Below are 17,207 nucleotides of genomic sequence, written 5' to 3' on the forward strand. Positions count from 1 at the left end.
ATATCTTTGCAGATAAGTCTTGCAAAGAACCTTGGGAAGGCCCAGTGCTGACCATCCTGTGTCTGGAATAAGAGATGGGAGTGGGTGGTCTCCAAGCCCGTTCCTGCCGTGACATCTGTTTGTTCAGTTGGTGAGTACGTATTGCTCTCCGAATATGTTGCAGGCACTGTTCCAGGCACTGAGACACACACGGCAAACAGCACGGAGCAGGCCCAGCTCTGGTGGGCTTCATGTTCTAGACCTTGCCATTGCAGCTGCCTGGGGAAGGCGGTCCTGAGGGTGAGCTGCCCCAGGGGCAGGCACAAGACAAACATCATTTCCTTCTTGTCATTCTCAGGGGTGTCCCCGAGTGGGCAGAGCCAAAACCCGCCTGGGAACAGACGCAGAGACGGGACAATGTCCCTCTCGCACACCTGAGTGCAGCCACTCCCGGGGACCTGGGGGAGTGTTTCTGGGGGTTTCAGCTCAGCGAGTGTGGCTGTCCCTGAGTGTCTTTAGGGACATAGGAGTCAGCCTTTTGTGTTGGGATTCATAAAGGCGGCCAAAAAAAAAAAAAAAACCAAACTGGAGAGACACCCAAAGGCCTTAAGGAATTAAAAATGGGAAAAATATATAAGACTCAGGGCCTGGCTTTGAGTTTAATAGGCAGTACTGTTATGCCAAAGATTTTGGCTTTGGATCTGTAAAGTAACAGGAATCTGTCTTTGGCTTTGTTGTGCGGGAAACTGAAACAGGCTAATATTGAAGGTGTAAAGGGAATGTACAAAGGACTCCAACTGAGGCCAGGAAACCCAGAGAGAAAGGGAAAGAAGGGCCAATTAGTGTATGTATATGGAAGGTGATTTTCATACGAGACAGTGAGAGATTCTTACTTTAGAAACGGACAGTTACTAAGGGCCGGGTGCTTAGTTATTTTCGGTTTCTCCCTTCCTCTCCCATGGAAAATTAATCAATTTCCCTTCCGTTTTCTCATTCCTCGCATGCCTTTGCTTTCACCTCTCCCCGGGCTCCATCCCACAAATGCCAGAGTCCAAAAACTATTATGTTTTGCTGCTGGATGGATCGTGAGGACAGAAGCGCTGGCTGTTTGTAAAACAGAGTCTAGACTCCTAGGGCTGGTGAGGAGCTGGGGACCCCTCCGATCTTCCTCCTCCTCTTCCTCCTCCTCCTCCTCTTCCTCCTCCTCCTCCGCCTGCTGCTGGCTCCGGATTGCACCTGACCTGCCCAGGAAAATGGGCCTGTGCGATTTTTGAAGAACTCCAGAGGAGAGAGCCCGGTCTCCCTCGATAACTTATCCTGAGTCTGATATCCTCATCGGCAGAGATTATTTCCGGCTTAAATCACTCACGTGGAAGCCCAGGCTCATTTCCTTTTGTTCCGTCCTCGCTGGAGACGGGGAACAGCTGGTCTCCATTCCCGGAGGAACAGGACTTTAAACCTCGAAGGCCATTGGGAAGTGGCCTCTAGGCTTTCTTTTCTCCCCACTAAGCATCGTGGCTCCTTTTCACCATTCCTCATGGGTCCTATTTTTCAGTCCCTTCTATGACTTTGTTCTTCGAATGTGCTCAGCTTTTTTAAAGATATTCCCCTTTGGCCAGGTGAGGTGGCTCACGCCTGTGATCCTAGCAACTCTGGGAGGCCCAGGCGGGAGGATCACTCAAGGTCAGGAGTTTGAAACCAGCCTGAGCAAGAGCGAGACCCGTCTCTACTATAAATACAAAGAAATTAATTGGCCAACTAATATATATATAGAAAAAATTAGCCGGGCATGGTGGCGCATGCCTGTAGTCCCAGCTACTTGGGAGGCTGGGCAATCTAAGCACTGGTTGTTTATGGCAGAAAAATCCCCTTTTTAAGAAAAGAAGAAGAAATGAAGTTCAGAGCAGCGTCTGGCGGTTGTGTTGGAATCAGCAGTGGCTTGTGCACTTTACCTTGTTGTGCAGGGAGGGCGTGGTGGCGGCAGAGGGGAGGGACAGTGGCGTTGGGGACTCAGGTGGATGACTGGGGGTGGGCGAGCGTGAGGGCCTGGGGAGTGGTAAGAGGGACAGATGGCCAAACAGAAACTAAGGAATCTGCTGGACACATGTCCGGACAAACTGCCGCTAGAGGCTGTGGGGAAAGGCTTGGAAAGAGGCAGGTGTCTGCACGCGGGACCGTGCGGCTTAGATGACGATCCCAGAGGTGGGAGGGTGTGGGGACAGGGACGAGGAGAGGTTGGTTAATGGATACAACATACAGTGAGATGGAAGAAGGGAGTTATAACATTTCATAGCAGACTGGGGTGACCAGAGTCAGCAAAAACGTGTTGCATATTTCAAAATAGCTAGAAGTGAGGCATGGTCTTTCACGCCTGTAATCCTGACGCGGGAGGATCGCTTGAGGCCAGGAGATTGGGACCAGCCTGAGCAACAGAGTGAGACCCTGTCTCTACAAAAAAATTAAAAAACGAGCTGAGCATGGTGGTGCACCCCTGTAGTCCCAGCTACGCAGGAGGCTGAGGCAGGAGGATTGCTTGAGCTCAGGAGTTTGAGGCTGCAGTGAGCTACGATTGCAACACTACACTACTCCAGCCTAGGAAAAAATGAGACTATCTCAAAATAAATAAATAAATAAATAAAATAAAACTCAAAAAACTGAAAGAGAGGGCTTGAAATGTTCTATCATACATATGATAAATACTCAAAAATGTTGGACACCCCAAATACTCCGATTTGATCATTACACATTCTATGCATGTAACAAATTCTTACATGTACATCATAAATATGTGAAATATTATGTACCATTAAAACAAAGTGGAAAGGGGGAGAGGGAAGGGAGATGAGGAGGAGGAGGAGAGAGGAAAAGGATGAGAGAGAGAGAGAGAGTGTTAGTTTAAGGCAAGATCTGAGATCCTGGGTATGGCGAGGGAGGGTGTTAGTAGTATTAATAGACTTTTTAGAATCTGGTTGGCCTGAAAACGAGGGTAAGAAGGATTGGAGAACTCACATAGAAAGAGCTTTGCTTTGTCAGAGACCAAAGAGTTAAGAAAGAACTTCATTTAGAAGCTGGGAAGTCTGCAAGAGCAGGGCTAGGAAACCAAACTGAAGCTAACTCCAGTTGACACTGTTGGCCAAGTTAGTCCAAGCAGTGGGACGCCATGTACCCGTGACTATGAAGTAAATAATATATGAAAGAAACCCAACTTAACCTAAACAGCCAAATACTTGTTGTCACCCTTAAAGCAGTCACCCTGGGTTATTGTTCAAACAGAGCAAAGCTTCCTGCAACCCTCTCTTTTGGTTTCATTTTCTAAGCCTGCCACATAAAAGACACAGGGAGGTCTTTTTTTTTTTTTTTTTATTTCGGCATATTATGGGGGTACAGATTTTAAGGTTTCAATAAATGCCCATTCCCCCCCCTGTCTTTTTTTTTTTTTTTTTTGAGACAGAGTCTCCCTTTGTTGCCCAGGCTAGAGTGAGTGCCGTGGAGTCAGCCTAGCTCACAGCAACCTCAAACTCCTGGGCTCAAGCGATCCTCCTGCCTCAGCCTCCCGAGTAGCTGGGACTACAGGCATGCGCCACCATGCCCGGCTAATTTTTTCTATATATATTAGTTGTCCAATTAATTTCTTTGTACTTATAGTAGAGATGGGTCTTGCTCTTGCTCAGGCTGGTTTCGAACTCCTGACCTCGAGCAATCCACCCGCCTCGGCCTCCTAGAGTGCTAGGATTACAGGCGTGAGCCACCACGCCCGGCCCTCCCTGTGTCTTTATTGGTGGAAAATCTTTGTCTCCTGGGGGTACATTTGCTTTGAAGGAATACTTAATAGTATTAATAGCTGTGAGCCAAGACTGGGGAAGAGGTGAGTGACTGGGCTGGGAAGCGTTAAGGAAGACCAGAGCCGGAGAGCAAAGTGGTGGAACAGATTTGAATCAGGAATGATAGCAGTAGTGGAAAAGACTTCAGTCCTGAACCGGGTTCAATTCTGAATGTGCAGCGACAGGCAAGTGGGGATTTACAGCCATGGAGCAGGGTGGGTCAGTGGATGGAAAGTTACCAAGAAGAGCCAGAAAGGGATAAACCACCTCCACAAGATGTCTTGTCAGAAGCAGCAGGTTTTAGAAAACCAAAAGTGCTTCACAGAGGCACAGTTTGAGCTGGAGCCTTCCACTAGAACTTTCTCTTTTTGCAATGCTGAGAATCTGTCAAATGTTTGGAATTCCTACAGAGATTGGATGGACCATTTGGCCTCAAGGAATGAATTCAACATGAACAATGCCATTGACTCCAAAGGAACAAATCAACTCTGTCTTTGGTTGTGATTCTGATAGCTCTAACGGTACTCCTGGGCTTTGAGGAGCCCCATGGCAGACGCGACATTTGTTTGCTGGGTCCTATTGGGAACAAAATGATCTGCGGACACTTACTCTATTCCTCAGGAATGTACCATTGGTTCAGCTGTCCTTAAAAGATAAGGACAAAAGATACACGCGTCTTTGCTGTTTCTAGTGCTCAAAAATGTACACGTTTTTCCTAAGGAAGACTCTGGTTTTTTGTGTGTTTTTTTTTTTTTTTAATCTAAATTTAACTTTTCAGCCTTCTTTCTCCCTGGGAATCACCTGTGTGAATTAGCCAAATTGCTGACTCTTGAAATATTTTTATTGACCCTGTGGATGAATGGATCACCGCGTATCTACCAAGGTTCCTTTCCTATTAATACTTTTTAAGCCTTTTGTTTTTGCTTAAAATGATTATTCTGGAACAAATTCCATTTTCTTTCCGAATGTATTATTTGCAGATTAATTTCATTTAGGATATAGTATTCTTTGCACTGAATGATTCATATATATATATGTAATGCAGAAATAAAATATATTCTTGATCAAAATTTAATAGTGATTGGCCAACCGTGAGGGGAATGAGGTTAGAAGTAAATGAGGAAGACAGCTTTCATTGCATTGTTACTAAAAGCCAGGAACAAATAATTATCTCATTTAAACTGCACAAAACCCTATAGGGTGGGTATTATTATTCTAATATAACAGGAAAAAAAAAAGCAAACCCTGAGACTTAGATTAATTACTTCCTGAGAGTGACACAGGCTGTCCCAGCTGCCTTCTCCACCAAGGCCTCAGCCTTTGAACTCCCACGTCTGTCTTTGCACCACTCAATTTGAGCAGAAATCCTGCTACGTCAGCACCGCAAGAATCCCCAGCCCCCGTATGTGATCAAATTCCTCATTCCCCTGGAGCCAAGATTCTGACTCAGGGCTGTCAGCTTCTCAACCCCAGGAAAGACAATCTAGACATTTTCGATACCAAGAATAAAGTTGTCAGTGTACTATATTGTTGTAAAAATGGTCTGTCTTGTTGCATGAGGAAGTTTTCTCTTTCTGTCTTCAGCAGGCACAACATTCCCTAAAATGGCATCTGTTTGTCACTTTGGAGGGAGGCATCTGGTCAACCCTTAGTCTTTTCTTTCTTCTAATTATTACAACTTTCTTTACAGGGCCCATTTTTCATGCTTTTAATAATTCGTGGTACACTTTTTTTTTTTTGGAATCTCCTGAATGCATTCCCAATTGCATTAAAAAGAAGTCAGCCAACAATAGGATGAGATACTCTTATAAATGTCAGGTTGATACAAAGGAAAATAGAGTGGTTCCTTCCTGCACTGGGGCCTTGTGTGCTTATAGGAACACACTGATGTCACATAGACACAGCCTCTATCCCTAATAGTACTGTCCTGCTGACTTACAAACATGTAAGTGCATGTATGTGTGCATATACACACACAACCATACATGCTTGCATACTATGTGTGTGTGGTCAGCTCTGGCCCCTGTATCTTTTTCTTCTCTTCTTGCCTGGACCATATGAAGGGTAAATACAAGGTAGCCAGAGGCAGAAAGTGTTTTCATGCAGGAAAATGCATTCGGGAAGACTTTGAGGAAGGGGAGAGAAAGTCAAATGTGGCTAAATTATAGTTAGCTTGGAGAGAGAGGCCAAAGTTGGTGTCAAAGAGGCAGCCAGTTGCCAGAACTAGTCTAAGCACTTTTCATAAATTAACCCATTTGATCCTCAGAACTATTCTAAAAAATAGATACTACTATTATTCCCTTTTTACTAAGGTGGAAACTGAGGCCCAAAATGTTAAATAACTGTCTCAAGGTAGCTCACTTAAGTATTTGTTGAATGAAATAGACGAAAACATTAACTTCATAGCGTTGGTTAAAACATGGAGGAGTTTTTCATTTCTTTGTGCAATTGGGATGATTTCTGCATTTGGGCTTTAAATATGTTACAGTATAAAAATATTACTGGTGGAAGTGGTTAATATACCTTATCTTTCTCCTTCAACAGGGATACCTTGGCAATCCAATGAATTTTCATCTGAGTGAGTGCTGTTTTTACTTCTCCTCTATAAACTCATATTAATTTTTAGATTCTGGAAGTAGGGGTGCCCTAATTTCCTAAGCGATGATGTCTCAATTCTTACCCACTTCTGTCTTCAGTGGTAAATCATGCCCCTTCCTCCCTGTGGGCTGGTTACTTGACCACCCAGAGCATTAAAGAACAAATTGCACCTGTAATCCCAGCACTTTGGAAGGCCAAAGCAGGACGATCACTTGAGGCCAGGAGTTCAAGACCAGCCTGGACAACATAGTAAGACCCAACCCCCATCTCTACAATAAAAATTTAGAAATCATCCGGGCATGGTGACATGCACCTGGAGTCCTCACCACTCAGTCCTCAGCTACTGAGGTGAGAAAATCACTTGAGCCCAGGAGTTTGAGGCTGTAGTGAGCTATGCCTGGGCCACTGCATTCCAGGCTGGGTGATAGAGCAAGATTCTATTTCTTAAAAAAATAAAAACCACCAACTGAAATTTGATTCCCTTTGGAAGATCCCTTGGTATGAATGTTTTGTCCATTTTTATTGAATTCCCTGAAAATTCAAGCATCATAATTTCATCAATTTAAAAAAGAATTTCTTGTTGGAGTGCTACTTTGGTTTAACTCTCATGTGGTTTATGTTAATGATGAAGATGACGATGAGATGATGCTGTCACTAGGGGTGTCGTGGGCTGCAATGGCCTGCAAAAGCCTCTCTCCTCTTCCTAGGCACAACCTTTCTCCTTCAGTGAGCTCCTCTGTTCCTCCACGGGGGACACAAGCTAATAAATTATTCTTAAGCCAGTCTCATCTGGGACTCTGTCACTTGCAAATGACAGACTAGTACATGGGCCATTATTTTGACAGGGGGTTCATAAATGGATTAAGACAGCTTTTTCTAAAATTTATCTGTCTTCCTCAACATTTAGGATGGCATTTTACACAGAGTAGATGCCCCCCCCCCACACACACACAATTAGATAACTTGATATCCTTAAAGCACAAATACACATAAGAAAACAGAAAAACATGCTTTGAACAAAGAGCACGGAGCAGTATTAATTAGGAGCGTTTCACTTTATAAGGTGGTGTTGCTATTAAAATCTAGTGATGGCTGGATATGTACTCTTGGAAGAATCGTGCTTCTCATTTTATATTGGCTAAGGCTGCACTTTAGTTGTTTGCAAATAACTTTCTTATAAAAAAGGCAAGAAAATGTGACCTTGAAAATGAATTTCCAAACAGAGTTAAGAGGTCACCCGGTTGACCATTGTAACAACAACAGTAACAGCGGCACAAGGCACTTACATAATCCTCTGTCTTCACAATCACCAGTGAGGTGGGAATTATTTCCATTTTGCAGAAGAGGAAACAGAGGCTTAGAGAGATTATACAATTTAAATGAAAATTGGAGCTGGATCCCTGCTGTGACCCCCTTGGGTGAGCTTGGGGTCCCCCTCGGAGAGCTTGAGTTGTCTCTACTCACTGGGGCAAGATAATCAACCTCCCAGGGCCTTCTCTGTAGATTTGGGATTGTTCTGCCCTCTCCAAGTGAGATTGGCTAGCTTAAGGAGATTTGTTATTTATAATCGTTTCCGAACTTTCTAGGTTCAAGGCACCTGTGCAAACAGTCAGGGGGCCCAATTCTTTCCACTCAAAGTGGCAGAGCAGTTTTCCAAATGCTGATCCAAAATATTTCACATATGGGTTGGAACTACACATGTCAGGAGTCTTCCTCCGCATGGAAACGTGGTGTCTTAGTTCTTTGGCAATCATGGGGGTGCTTCTTAGACAGGAAAGAGCCATTTCAATGGAGCTTGGGGCCCTGCTGCTGCTAGGAGGGGTAGCAATGCCCCCAGCAGGCCCAGCCTCCTCTTGGCATCGTGGGAGAAACAGCTCCAGGCCCAGAGCTCAGCAAACAGACCTGCCCGCTGCAGGGATCTCTGATTGCACTAGAGCTGGCGTCCAAGCCAGGCTTGATGTGATGGCCACGAACACGCCATGCTTGGTGGCATCCCACACAGTCAACCGGCCTGGAGGGGTGTTGGGTTGCGCCCACTGCCATCGTGGCTTCACCTGGGAGGACCAGTGTCAGAGGCGGGTGGGGACTCTGCGGACATCCACTGTGATTGGTTACCCTGCCACAGCCGCTATTAGTAGTGAGAACCTGCTCTCATAGTTCCTTGGAAGAATTTCAGTCCCAAGCAGGGAGGGGGGAGAGATGGGCAGGTGCATTTTACCTGGGGCAGTAGTGGGGAGGCGAAGGTCAGAGCGGCGGGGCCTGGCCCCAGCACCCCCTGCACCAGCGCCCTGCTTGTTTTTGTCATCCTGGTCCCCTGGGCATACCAGCTACGCATTCTGTCTTTCCACCACTGCTGCTTTTGCTCTCTGCCGCTCACCGCAGAGAGACATTCCATCTTGGAATCGCAGGGTTATGAAACTGCCCATCAGACACTTGATCGATGGAGGTGTTTGTGCTAGCGGATCTGTGTGGTGGAGAGGGCTCACGTGTGCATTTTCACCCCCAAGTCCTGTGCCATCTGGTCCCAGCAGAGACTGAATGTGCATTTATAGGAAAGGATGGACTTGTGAAAGTAAATTTGCTTTTATTTCAGTAAGTGATCACTTCTTACTTCAGCAAATGATTACTTCTTATTTCAGCAAATGATCACTTCTTTTCAAAGATGTAAGCAGTGATTTTTTTAAGTCAATATTAAACAGTATTTTTTTAAAAGAATTAGCCAGGCATGGTGGCGCATGCCTGTAGTCCCAGGTACTGGGGAGGCTGAGGTGGGAGGATCCCTTGAGCCCAGGAGTTGGAGGCTGCAGTGAGCTATGATGACACCACTGCATTCTAGCCTGGGTGACAGAGCAAGATGATGTCTCTAAAAACCCAAAGCAAACAATCAATATTCCACAATGTTGAGGGAAAATTTTAAGAGCAAGGCCACTGATGGGACATGTTTCATCATTCATGGGAGGCTCTTCTCAAGGAGGAGATAATTACTCTGGGGAAAAGATTCCACCTTTAACTTCATTTAAAGTCACTTTAACCTCACTTAAAGTTATCCCTGGGCCCCCATTGGAAGGGACAAAGCCCTTACTCTCTGTCCCAGTTGCTCCTGGTGGGCAAGAGAGGCAGAGATTCAGCCCCCGTGTTGGCTTCAGGTAGCAGATTATAGAGCATCGGCCCAGCTCAACTTCCTAACAAGACATACGCCCTGATAAAGGACCTATTCATCAGAAAATACTTGGTGTTTTTCCCTTCCACCTTACAGATCCAGAGTTCCTGATAGTAACGAATCCATAAATGCCACGTGGACTGTTGATCGCCCTCTGCCACCAGAAACTGCCCAGTCTGATGTGACAGTCCGTGGTCACTTCTTGTCTCTTGATTTCTTCAGGCACGGCACTTCCTTTTCTAAAATCGGCCAGCCCAAGTCAGGGGTGAGTTATGTGACAGGATATCAGGATAGGCACATTTCTCTTCTCCCTCCCTGAACTTCGAAATGATCTAATACCCCTCTCAGAGCATCAGCCTGTGAAAAGACACGTTGACACTGAAACGAGCCAGGTGAACCAGCTCTGCTCGTACGTAACCTAATGAGGTTTTGGGGAAAATTGACCCGTGAACCTTCGATCGGTGTTATTGCAAAGATACCGTCCCTCTGTCCTGCTTGGAAGTGCACAGGTGGCGTGTAAAAAGGTGAGGGGACATCCATGCCTGGTTATTATCCGGTTGGGATCGGGTTCTTGGATGTATCGGCCCATCTCCAGCACCTAAGAAATCCTAACTCAAACACAAATAGGGAAGCCACGGGCTTTGGAGCTCTTGAGTCCGGCTGTCAGTCACTGTTAATGGCCCATGACCAATGGGAACTCTCTGCTTCTTTCATCTTTACCCTCAAGTTGTTTTTTTATCCCTAATGAAAATGTGCTGGTGTGTGTGTGTGTTAAAGAGTTGGGATAATAATGTCCTTTCTTTGACTCACGTTTGCTTCGCAAAGCAAGTTGTCCTTTAGTAACAAGCACGGTGGGTGACAGTAAGTGTCTACCTGGACGTCAGAGATGGAGTCTTCTCTGGGAATGTCACACTTCCGCCAGGGGACATTGGAACCTGACTCTCTTCCCCACCCAAGCAAGCCACCGCCACTTTGCTGCACTTTTCCTCTTCTAAACCCTTGAGAGGTGAAGATTTTCAAAGAAGTAGGGTGTGTCGCTGCAGCTGCTGCATCAAACAAAAGCAAACAGATTAAATTAATTTAGCCTTCAAAATCAGTCCCATTCTCTAATTCATAAAATACTTCAAACACGGCGAGAAATGTCATCTCCCAGATGATTGAGGCTAATCCACTTTATCTCTTTTTCCTCTTGCATCTGAATGCAAACGATCAAGACATACCTCAACCAGTCAAAATAAACTCCTCAGTTTCTAAATGCTTCCGCCTAGCTTTTTAAAATAAGAATCTTCTCCCCGGCTCTGTACACAAAACAAACTCCTCCGTTTCTAAACGCACTTCAGGAGCTGTGAGCAAAAAGGAAAGAACAATGTACTCATTACAGTCTGTTAAGTTGCCAACACTAGGCAATTAAAAGGTACGGCCCCTGCGGAAGGCTGCAAAACAGCACAGTTAGCCTCATTGTCTTCTCATTAACAAGATTGTTATTTTAGCTCTCCAGGTATGAGGCTGCAGAAACAAAACATTCCTGGCTGCAGAGGCATTCCAGGAAAATAAGGAGTTGTTGACAGCTAGGACTAGCGGAAAAGAACCCGTTTATGCCATAAATAAATTTGCACATCCTTGTGCTTGTCATAAATATAATTCCACATCCATTCTGTTGGACTAGAGGCAGAAAGCATGTATAAAGGAACATCAAAGTGCTCCCGAGGCAAACAGTGCTCGTCCTACTGCCTCTGTCAGAGCTAGTGCTGCTAAGTAATGCCTCCCCTAGGGGCACAGAAATTTGGAATTTTTCCTGCAACGTGTTATGTTGTCGACACTACAGACTTAGCGCTGGAAGGGGCTGAGAAGACCCTGTGATTTGCTCTCTGCCTGGGTCCTTCCCTGCTTGGCTATGGCTTAAAAAATGATGACCCAAATCTTTACCATTTGCTAAGTGTGAGTACTTTGTGGGAAAGAGGAATGCGGGTCTCTTTGATTCTGGAATTCCTCCTGGTTTCCCCGTGTGGGTGGAAAAAAGGGCCAAGAATGTGAGCGATTCCAATGCTCTTATGTTCTAAAGACACAAAATGAAACGATATAGTCTTATACAGATTTTTTTTTTTTAACATTGGATGCTGATTGAGCTTTTCTTTTACAAGATAGATGCAGTTCAGTAGTTTTTCTTATGATTTCGCTAGAAAATGGTAAAACATTGATTTCCTTTTTAGGTAAATAGGGAGGAAAAGTCCCTTGCAGAAGAAGAGACACAAGGGATGTTTTTCTTAATTATAAAGACAGTATTTACTGTAAGATAAAAGCATAATTGCAGTTACTCAAGGCTTGAACAGTTTTCAGGAAAAAAAAAAGTCCCTAAAGTTACTTTCTCAGTAAATTTCAGTAAATTTCTCAGGGGCCTAATATTTATTTTAACTCAAGCCATAAATTTTTTTTGTCAGTGAAATCTTTTGCATTGACACTAGATAGTGTGTGAGATTAATAAGATTATCATGCACTTTCAATGATATGCTGGTTTATGGTTTCCTTTAACAGCCAACTTGCATTTTCAAGATTTTGCATAAGACCATACAATGCTTTGTTAATTAAAACTTGATCTCTGGAAGCATGTAACTTTTATATAAAACAAAGCCTTAAATTAGTAGTTTTTGCTGAAAAGCCTCCCTGGAAATATCCTATTTGGAGAGAAAAATAAAACCCCTTTCAGCTTAGAGAGAACCAAACACCAAATACCTTGAAAATCAGATGTTTTGCTCCTTATTAAGTCAGATTTAAGGGCATTACTAAGTTATAGCTGGACTGATTTTTTCACTTTTTTGGAAGAGAAACAAGTCTGGGCGTTAAACTTGTAACACTAATTATCTGCATGTGGGTTTAATTGTAAAAAAAAGTAAGGTTTTTATTTTTCATAATTGTCATCATCATGACTCAATTTCATTGTCAAGCCTGGTGCTGAGTGGGAAGGATCACAAGCAGCTTCCAGCTCTCTTAGCTCCCCCCCCCTTTTTTTTTTTTTAAAGAGCCAGAGTATCACTCTGTCACCCAGGCTGGAGTACAACGGTATCATCATAGCTCACTGCAGCCTCAATCTCCTGGGCTCAAGCGATCCTCTTGCCTTGCCTCCCAAATAGCTGGGGCTGTAGGTACAGACCACCACGCCCAGCTAATTAAAAAAAATTTTTTTTTTTTTTTAGAGATGGGGTCTTGCTATATTGCCCAGGCTGGCCTTAGACTCCTGGCCTCAAGTGATCTTCCTACTTCAGCCTCCCAAAGTGCTGGGATTATAGGTGCAAGCCATCATGCCTACTTCTCTTAGTCTTCTTATCCCCTCTTGCAGAACTCTTTTCTTCTCTTTGTCCATTATTTCATCTTTTAGCTTAATCTTTTAGTGGGATCAGCTATAAATGGATTATTTAGAGAAGAATTAGTAAAGAAAGCTCTTAAGGAGAAAAACAATTTTAATGGAGTCTAGGACAGAGGAATCTCCAAGATGCACGACCGAAATCCAGTATGAGTGTAGAGGCGAAGAGAATTTTCCCTCCTCCTCTGAAGGTTCCAGTCTGCTGAAATGAACTGAGAGTAGACAGATCAACAGGAGAAAAGGCATACAAATTTATCAACATGCATAAACCCAGGAATCATACAAAACATGAGACTCTGGAGAAGTGGCAGATGCTTGAGACTTAAATACCCTCCTCTTTATAGGGAGGGGGGAAATGGGGGTTGTGGGCAATTTTGAGGGGCAGTAAAAGATTTTCAGGGGAATTGAATGAGACCCAATGACAGACCATAGCCTGGGACAAAGTCCTTGTGAGCTGAGGCGGGTGGCGGGAAGGAGAGGGGCAGAACTGCACCGTGAACAAAGGTTGTCTCACTGTGCACAGACAGTCTCCCAGGTAATGTCGTGGAGCCACCCTTGGAAGAACAGATGGAAAGTCTGTCTGTCTGAGGTGATGACTTTTTAGTCCTTTCCCTTTTCTGGTGCTTAATCTTCCCTGGCGATCTGATGAGATTCCTAGGGAGGGGGTCTTAGGCCAATTGCATTTATTTTGGAGGAAGTTTTTCTCAGTCAGATAAGGGAACTTCCAGAGAGAGCCCCTTCCTGCACTGCGGTGGGGAAACAGAAGTTTAGAGAGGCCTCGGGTCTGAAGCAGTGTTTAAGGGCTTCCAATTTCCTTTAATTCAAAGGTGTTCAGCATGCAAAGCGCCACACTTTGGGGCTTCATTTTCTGATCCCCAGTACTAGGCTCGAGGATGGTTCTCTTTTTTTTTTTTTTCTACTTGATATTTACTTTTTTTTTTATTTCAGCATATTATGGGGGTACAGATTTTAAGGTTTCAATAAATGCCCATTTCCCCCCTCCCTCCACAAGTCTGAGTCTCCAGCATGACCATCCCCCAGATGGTGCACACCTAACTCATTATGTATGTATATACCCGCCCCCCTCCCCCCTGCCAAATACCCTATTACTGTAGTACCTACGTGACCACTTAGGTGCTGTTCAGTTAATACCAGTTTGCTGGAGAATATATCTGGTGCTTGTTTCTCCATTCTTGGGATACTTCACTTAGTAGTATGGGTTCCAGCTCTAACCAGGAAAATATAAGATGTGCTATATCATCGTTGTTTCTTAGAGCTGACTAGTACTCCATGGTGTACATATACCACATTTTATTAATCCATTCTTGGATTGATGGGCACTTGGGCTGTTTCCACAGCCTTGCAATTATGAATTGTGCTGCTATAAACATTCGAGTACAGGTGTCTTTTTTGTAGAGTGTCATTGGATCTTTTGGGTAGATGCCCAGCAATGGGATTGCTGCATCAAATGGTAGATTCACTTGTATCGCTTTAAGGTATCTCCATATTGCTTTCCACAGAGGTTGAACTAATTTGCAGTCCCACCAGCAGTGTAGGAGTATAGAATTATTTTATTTCCATCTTGATTTCTTCATTTATGAAGTAATCATTTAGTAGGAGGTTGTTTAAGTTCCACGTTTTTGTGTAGAAATGTGAGTTTCTGTTAGGGTTGATTTCTACTTTTATTCCACTGTGATCTGAGAAGGTACATGGTATGATTTCTATTTTTTAAATTTCTTGAGATTTACTTTGTGTCCTAGGATATGGTCAATCTTAAAGAATGTCCCGTGAGCTGATGAGAAGAATGTATATTCAGTGGATTTTGGGTAGACTGTCCTGTAGATGTCTGTCAGACCCAGTTGTTCCAAGGTTTTGTTTAAGTCCATTATTTCTTTATTAATTTTCTGTTTGGAGGATCTGTCTTGTGCCGTCAGTGGGGTGTTGAAATCTCTGGTGATTATGGAGTTGCTATTAATCCATTTGCTTAGATCCAGTAAGGTTTGCTTTATGAGACTGGATGCACCTAAGTTGGGTACATATATTTAAAATTGTTATCTCTTCTTGTTGAAGTGTGCCCTTCACCATTATATAATGACCCTCTTTGTCTTTCACTACTTTTGTTGGTTTAAAAACTAAATTGTCTGAAATTAGAACTGCCACGCCAGCCTTCTTTTGGCTTCCACTTGCCTGGAATACTGATCTCCACCCTTTTACTTTTAGTCTATATGCATCCTTGCAGGTTAGATGTGTTTCCTGAAGACAGCATATACTTGGCCTGTATTTTCTTATCCATTCAGCCAGCCTATGTCTCTTGAGTGGAGAGTTTAAGCCATTCACATTTATTGAGAGAACTGATAGGTAAGGTAGATTACTGTTCATTCTGTTGGGTTGGATGTTGTTGCTTTGATTTCTCTCTTGAGCCAAGGATGGTTCTCTTTATTCTAACTCCATGCATTGGGTAGGATATCTATGCTAATGGCAGGGAGGGTGGTTCCAATTTAAGACATTTTAGAGCCTATGTGTTTGGATGCTGTTGAGAACAGCACTGAGTCACATGGCCCTCCCTGCATCTCTTGAATGTTAGATTGTTTATAACCTGATTTATTTATTTATTTATTTATTTTTGAGACAGAGTCTCACTCTGTTGCCCAGGCTAGAGTGAGTGCCGTGGCGTCAGCCTAGCTCACAGCAACCTCAAGCTCCTGGGCTCAAGCCATCCTCCTGCCTCAGCCTCCTGAGTAGCTGGGACTACAGGCATGCACCACCATGCCCGGCTAATCTTTTGTATATATATTTTTAGTTGGTCAATTAATTTCTTTCTATTTTTAGTAGAGACGGGGTCTCGCTCAGGCTGGTTTCGAATCCTGACCTTGAGAGATCCAGCTGCCTAGGCCTCCCAGAGTGCTAGGATTACAGGCGTGAGCTACCACGCCCGGCCTTACTTTTATTTTAAAAAATATATACGGTAGTATTTATTTTATAAAAAGTTAAAAAATAGGCAAAACTAAACAATGTTGTTTTAGAGAAGGCATCAGAAATGATAGCATTATAAAGAAAAATAAAATTAATGACCTCAACCCACTGGATAGTTTTTAACTCTACAGATAACGAAGAAGGGGATTGATAAAGGGACATGAAACAGTATCCAAGGTGATAGAAATGTTTTATAACCTGATGTGAAATTTTTAGATCCATATAACCTGCTTTCTTTGCAATGGATTTGAGGCTGCTTGCAAAACACATGTAAGAATAAAGATCAAGAGAAGAGGGTTAGGAGAAGATAAGTCTAGAGCAGGGGTTGGCAGATGTTTTCTGTAAAGGGCCAGATTGTAAAGGTTTTTGGCTTTTGGGGCCATGGATTTAGGTTATTAAGTATGAAATGTCCGATTTCCTTACATACTAAGTTTGACAGTTAATATCTCTGATGCTTCACTTTTACACTTGTTTCATTTTTATTGTGTAGGGACAACCTCATTCTTTCAAATGCATAGTTTGGCTTGTGATTATCTTTCAAAGTTTTTTTAAGAACAATTGTTGTGAAGCCATGGATAAGTCGAAATTTCATGTTATTTTCGAATATGAGTTCCATCATGGAACCAACGCTGGGCAGACAGCTGGAAATATCAGTGAGATGTTTGGGAAGGGTGTGGCTAATGAACGCATAGTACGTCGATGGTTTGAGAAGTTCCATTCTGGGGATTTTAATCTTGAAAATGAGCCACGTGGGCAACCTGAGACCAAGGTGGATAATAATGAGCTGAAAGCTGTAGTGGAAGTGAATCCATCTCAACCTACATGTGAATTAGCAGCAAGGTTTGACATTACTATTCCAACAATTTCGGACCATTTGAAACAAATCAGCAAGGTAAAGAAGCTGGATAGATGGGCACTGCATGAATTAAACGAGTGTCAGAAGACAAATCATCTAGAAGCTTGCCTTTCTTTGCTGCCACGACATAAAGGTGAACCATTTCCACACCATATTGTTACATGTGATGAAAAAGGGATTCTTTTTGACAATCACAAGTGTTTGACGTGATGGTTACTCAAAGATGAAGTACAGAAACACAGTTCAAAACCGAATATTCATAAAAAAAAAAAAAGCTAATGGTGTGTGTTTGGTGGTCCAGTGCTGGCATTATCCACTACAACTTCATGAAACCTGGTCAATCAATGGTAGATGTCTACTGCAACCCATTGGGCAAAATGATGAGGATGCTTGTGATTAAGCAGCTGAGATTGGTCAATAGAGACAGGCCAATCCTCTTGCAAGACAATGCTTGGCCACGTG

Source organism: Microcebus murinus, chromosome 25, assembly GCF_040939455.1.
Source record: "Microcebus murinus isolate Inina chromosome 25, M.murinus_Inina_mat1.0, whole genome shotgun sequence".
Classification (NCBI taxonomy): Eukaryota; Metazoa; Chordata; class Mammalia; order Primates; family Cheirogaleidae; genus Microcebus; species Microcebus murinus.